Genomic DNA, 6,606 nt, shown 5'->3' with positions numbered 1-6,606 from the left:
CTCCCACCCCTGCTGGGGCTGCAGGTGCCTCTGCATGGCAGCGCACACTGAGTGACCCGGCTGAAGCAGAGCCCAGCTGTCCCCTCCTCTCCGTGTCCCCATGGACTTTCTGGAGATTGTTTTGTTCACTCAACAGAGCAGGCACAGAACCAGGGCCACTCTCACAAAGTAGGTGCCACCGAGCCACATGGTGCTCTCTGCCAACCCTCCCTGCATGGGGCTGTGTGCCTGCTGGCCCCTCGTGGCTCCTCAATTATCCCGGCTGGCCCTGCTGGGCTACCAGAATCCATGGACCTTGGGCTAGGCCCAGCCTGCTTCACAAGCAGTGAGCCAGAGCATGCTGTTAGTGTGCCCTGCAAACCTGCATGAATCCCCCTGAGCCGATGTCAGGGGGAAGGCTGCTATGGGACACAGCCCTGGATCCTACATCCCATGGGAGTCGTACCTGCACCCTGCTCATGGCTGTGACCCCGCTCCTGTCCACCTGATTAGCAGGCATGCACAGGGCTGGGGCAGTGCAGCAAAGCTGTCTGGCAGAGGGCCCCAGCAGGGAGGGAGGAAGGGCTGCAGGTGCTCCCAGAGCACAGCAGCATCTCAGGCACCCACAGGATACTGTCTCTTGCTCATTTTACAGGGAGTGAGTCCTTAAACACTTGGAACACCGGTGTGCGAAACCCCTCAGCGCTCTGCGATGGAGCAATACACTGAGGCCCCACTGGCCTGTGCTGGAGAGAGCTGGCTGGAAACACTGCAGCAGGCTGACATTTGAGGTCACTGCTCCTTCTGCCATCCAGGGTCCCCCCAGGACACAAAACCATGTGTGCAACAAAAACAAGCTGCAACTGTGTTTGTGAGCCTTCTTGGAGTGGCAGTGAGCAGCAGCCAGCTCATCCCTCTTCACTGGGGTGCTGCCCATGGTGCCGTGCCCACACATACAGACGAGGTCGTCCAGTGGGCAGCTCCAGTGCTGGGCAGAGACAGCACCAGGGAGCAGCAGGAGAAGGGCAGGGGTGACATTTTCAGCAACCCCGGGTCCCACCCAAAGCATCATTTCAAATCAAGGTTCATAGCCTGACAGGGAAAAAACCCAGCCAGTGCCAAGAGCAGTCTCTTCAGCAAACCACAGCTTTATCTTATCTGGAGACCTTGTTCCAGCTAATTTAACCATTAGACTGAGCATGCCTCAGCTGTCAATGCCCTCTGATAAGAATCTGTGGGTGAGGCTCTATCCTGAAGCATCAGGCGCCAGCACTCCCCGATGGCATGGCAACAGCCCTTGGAAAACCTGGGCTGTCTCATGTGTTTGTTTGGGTGGTGTTGTTACGGCCAGGGTTATCCCCTCCCTTGGCAAGAGTGAGCACCCATTCCCCAGCTCCATCTGTGTTTTTTTTTGTGCAAGGTCCTTGCAGACCCCAAGAGTTTCTTGGGCTCCTGGGGCAGGGCTACAAGTCAAGACCTCCTGGGTGTGCCAGAGCTGCCTGCCCAAATATCTCCATCAAGCATCTTGGCCTCTGGTGACTACGGCAGAAACAATTGGAAAAGCCACTGGCATTTTTGCAGGCAGGGCGGTGACATAAGCCAATTTGGGTTTGTTTTGCTAGCACAGCAAGAAAAAACAGCTATTTCCATGTAGCAGACCATCCCATCTGCCCAGACAGCAGCTCCAGGCTCCCCCTCCTGTCCCCCCCTTAGTGGAGTGGGGTAGGGGCTCCCACAGTTCTCACAGCTCCCCAGCACACTTGCACAGAGGGGAGATGATGCACCAGTGAGGGCATGACCCAGGGGCCAGTGGCACCCCCGTCCAGCATTGTCCCAGCACTCTCACAGCTGCGAGTCCTACAAAATCTCCCTCCGTGGCCATATTTCAGCCCGCACTTGTGCAAGTCAAAGGCCCTCTCAGCCAAGACTATTTGTCATAAAATATGCGCTACACAACCCGCCATGGAACTCTAATTTGACAAGAAAATTATAGGATGGCTTAAAACACGCCCAGCAGAAGCTGGGGGGAGCTTCCAGGCACATGATCCCATGAAAGGCCCGCGAGCTGCCGGAGCCGCAGCGCAGCGAAGCTGCTCGGTGTGCCCTGCAACAGGGGCTGGCGGGCTCTGCCCCCACTGGCCCTCCAGCACCTCCGGATTTGCACATGGCTAATCCCATTACCAGACAGACAGGAAAACAACAGCACGAAGGCGGCTGTCAGGGCAAATTACACCCTAAGGAAAACCTCTGGGATACGTCTTCATAAAGCTGACAGGTGACTGCTGGCTGGGAGTAATTGTGAACAAGATGGCAGTGGGAAAAGCCTTCCAGGAGTGGGGGGCTTGGGGAAGGGGCTTGGAAAGGAGCACTCTGGGGGTTTCTGGCACACCCACCAGCACACTGCCATTGGTGCTGGAAAGCCCCAAATGGTTTGAGCCTGTGAAATACGCTCGCTGCCACGCCAAAATCTGTGCTCAGTGCCCTTGGGGACACAGTGCAGAATCGTCCTGCCGCGGGCATGGGCAATCACATGTCAGCTTCCAGCTGAAACTGTAAAAACACTTCCAGGCCAGTTCAGGCAGCTGGCTGCCCCTGCAGCCCCATGTCAGGTCAGCTCTCACCCTCAGAGCCAGGGCGTGAATTATCATCACGCAGTTAATGTTACACTGCACAAGCAATAACAAACAAACACAGAGCCACGCGCCAGCTCCCGGCTCAGTGCGGATGGAGCACGCAGGGCTGCCCACGTGGGGACACAACATGGACACGGCTGGGACTTCCATCCATGGAACAAAAGGGTGTGGTAGCCCTCGTCCGCCTTTCCAACCCTGCCAAGACATGGAAAATCTCCTCCAATTTCATCCAGGCTCTCCTGAGTACAGTCTGGCCAAAGTCTCCGCTACCATCTGCGCTTTTCTGCAAGCTTTCCATTAGCGGCAGCCCCAGGAAACCTCCTGGCTAAATCCTGCTGGGGAGGATTTGGTACAGTTTCCTGGCGTGGCCTGGCTGTTTCTGTTGTGGCTATCAAATAGAGCCGGGATTGTCAAGGAAGCAAAATCTGCCGCTTTGGAAAGCTGCCCAGTGCCCAGGTGGCATTGCCTCTGCCTGCCAGGGAGAGGCACATGGGTGCTGGGGGTTGGCAGGGACTGTGGACACTACTCAGAGGCTACTCACAGGGGATCTGTGCCAGGGATCACCTCCCCAGCCTCCCTGGCAGCACCGGTTGCCCTGGGCTGGGTCCAGGCTGTTGACGCCACACCTTTTATTCCTGGTTAAAAATTCACTGGAGGTGAGGCAAAGGGATGCAGAAGTGTTTGCTCTCTCTGTGAGCACACTGCTCAGCGTGGTCATGCCATGGCAGTGGAGCAGGAAGGTGAAAAGGATATGACTACTGTGCTCTGACATACCCAGGCACGACAGAGGGCCAGGACAGAGCAGGAGAGAGAAGAGGAGGAGAGAAGGAGAAGTCACAGGTTTCCACAGCCAAAATCAGCCTGCACACCTCCATCCCATCAGCATAGGTATTCCTCCCCCAGCAGTCTGCCCCAGGGCACTCGAGGTGCCCCTTGAGCTCCCCGGGATGGTTCCCAGCTGCTCACCCTACCTGAAAACCTAAAGGCTGGTGCAGAGCTCAGCCTGCAGCCTGGGGTGTTCCCTCGTTGATGCCCCCAGGCAGGAACCAGCTGGGGAGCCAGCACCATCCTCACCAGTGTCACAGCCAGAGCCTGCACCAGCAGCTCTCCCTGCGTGACAGCCCAGGGCACTGCCCGGGCAGGGGGGTTTACAGCCCAAATCCTCCTCTGCTTGGTTTTGTGCCATTCCTTCTTCTTCATCCCTGCCTGCTCTCCTGCACCCTCTCCAGTATTTACACCCAGTTCTTTAACCTCCTACTGGGACCAAGCCAAAGCTCGGCCAAGCCAGGAAGAGCCCCTCTGCTGACTTCAGGGAGTATCTGAGCCGGCTCTTGGCCCTTGTGGAAACAAGCTGTGCTTACTGGGTCACTTTTAATATCCCATCTTAAATCACATCTTCCAGCACTTCATCCCTTTTGGCTCCTGTTTATTGACTTCCCAGCAAATGCTTTAAATCTGTCTGGCTTCACTGCTTGGCTGTGCTGCTCTGGCCCCCAGCATATCAGAGCTGTCCTGTCCTGCCATCTCTCTGCATTTCAGGACCCCTCCACACGTGATGGTTGCATCTCCCTCCCCTGCATGGACTGGCTCAGATGTACCCAGGGCTGCCCTCATCATTCCTACCCCTACCAAGTCCTTTCCTGGTGTTTTCCATGTGTGTAACCCGCTGTGCCTCTCTGGGACCAGCCTTTGTACACTCTCCGTCCCTTTTCTGGGTCATAAAGAACAGCACAAGCTGTGCAGCCCTGTTTCTGATGGCACAGGCACCCTCAGCCTTCTCTTGAGAAGCACCACTAGGTGACAATCCTGCTCCTCCCACAGCCTGGGGACACCCAGGCTGGCACCCATCACCCAGACTGCCCTCAGAATAGTTTGACCAGCTGGTGAGTTCTCTACTGAGCTTTGCTGGCTCCCAAGAAACCTGGGAGCCAGCAAGTGAAGTGGCCCAGGACAAATTCACAGGGCTTGGGGGATTTCCAAGCAAAGCTGCATCTACTTTGTTCTCTATTTTCATCTGTACCCTGGAGAGCATGTCTGTAATCACCAGAGCCCTCTGACTTTTTTACCCCACTAGCAAGTCCAAGCTGAAAAAAAAAAATATTTGACATCCCTGAGGGGAAGGATGTTTTCCAAGCCTCAAGAGAAGGAGCACTTTCAGCTCACATAGGCCTCCCAAAAATAAATACAAAAATGCACCAAGGATTAGAGGCCAGAGCTGCCTGAGCACAGTGCCCCTCTGCTGTGCCTGTGCCCTGGTCCCCACACTGACCCATCAGCACAGGGCCAGCTCCAGCCCCTCAGCACATACAGATAATCCCAGATAGGACCCCAAAGCCCTCCTACAGCCTTCAGGTTCCTGCTCTTAACACCCACCCTGTGGGTATCTGCTGTACCTGAGGGACACTTTCTGTCACGAGGGATGCCCAGTCCCTCCACCTCCCTGCGGGTGGGTGAACACTGCCCACCCAGAGCCTGAGCAGCCAGGTTGTGCCCTTTGGCGTAGCAGGATGCTGTGATATTTTCAGGCTTCCCAGCACTCCCCTGAGCAGCAGAGCCGAATTTTGTCTATTTTTAATTTCATTGCATTCCTTCAGTAAAACTCTCATGGGGAGAAGAACATGTAAGGAGGAAAAACAAAAAAAAAAAAAAAAAAAGAAAGAGAAAGGAGTTGAGGGGAAAGCCAACCCCAAATCAAAACAAAATCCTGTGTTTGTTACTGCCTGGGAGCAGGCAGCAGCTGGGATGCTGTACCTGCCCTGCCCCTTATCCCTTCACACCATGCCCTCCCATCCCTGCCGCCCCTTCCCTGTCTCAACACCACTGGCTTAACTGGTCCCAGCAGCCCTGCATCAGCTCCTGCCATCCCCCCAGCCATACTCTGGGTCGCAGGTGAGGTCCCAGGTGTGCTTGGCTCCCTGCTGCAGTGAGCATCCCACTGAAGGCTCCCATTGAGGGGGCAGGGACAGTGCCCCTGGTGGGATCCTGTTGGGATTGCTGGGCACACAGCATGGAGCCAGATAGGTGCTGAGAAGGAACATGAGCCTGTGCAGTCCATCAGGGAAGCTCCCTGCTGCAAGGGATCGCCACAGGCTGGCAAAGATATTAAGCTCATTAATTAATGATAGGAAATAAGAGTTGCAAGGAGATATGGATTCATGTCAAGGGCTTTGCTGGCAGCTGTACTGGGCCCTGAGTGAGCGATGGGAACCCCCCACTTCAGCACTGCTGCTGCTACGTGGGGCAAACTTGGCAAATTTTGGCTGTGAGGGCCCAGCTGCGGGTCAGGGGAGGAGCCGGCAGAGCGACACTGCTCTGATTTACACCGCAGCCTTGTCCCTAAAGCATCCCAGGGGTCAAGTCTCTATAGAAACCCCACCAAAACATGAACACACAGAGCCCAATTCCCGACCCAGAAACTGCGCTGCCGAGCCCTCTGTGCCTGGGAAAAGGCTCCACGCCGCTGGGATCACTGCCAGGACGGAAACAGCACTGCTCCGCCGGCTGCCTGAGCCCGGGAATGCCGCTGCGGCCGCAGCCTCCCTGCTGCCGCTGCTCTGCAGTTGTGCCCGCTGCATTTCCCAGCCGTGCCCGGGCCAGGAGCAAGGCCAGGGGCTGTGGCTGGCAACCAAGCCCGTTCTCCTGCACGGCAATGGAGCAGCTCCAAGGATCCAACACGTGGCGGGGGCCACCCGGTCTCTGTTTTCCCCAGCAGACGGGGCCAGTGGGAGGCCGAGGTCCCAGGGGGGCACGGCCAGCAGGCAGCCCAACGGGGTTCTTGCAAGAACGTGACAGAAGGGACGAGCCGGAGCAGCAGTTCCCAGAACCGGTGTTTGCCTTGGCAGCCCCAGGCTCCGTGCCTCACTCTCCAGACGCCCAGCTCCTCGGGGGAATCGCTGCATGTCTAAAACCAGGGCTGGCAGCGGGGTGGCATCTGGCTGGGGACAGGGCAGCTCACAAGGGCTGGGGGGGGGCCAATGCCCCCCCAAACGCATCC

Source organism: Corvus brachyrhynchos, unplaced genomic scaffold (genome assembly GCF_000691975.1).
Source record: "Corvus brachyrhynchos isolate BGI_N302 unplaced genomic scaffold, ASM69197v1 scaffold101, whole genome shotgun sequence".
Lineage (NCBI taxonomy): Eukaryota > Metazoa > Chordata > Aves > Passeriformes > Corvidae > Corvus > Corvus brachyrhynchos.
The sequence above is the reverse complement of the archived record's forward strand: the minus strand, read 5'-3'. Positions refer to the sequence as shown.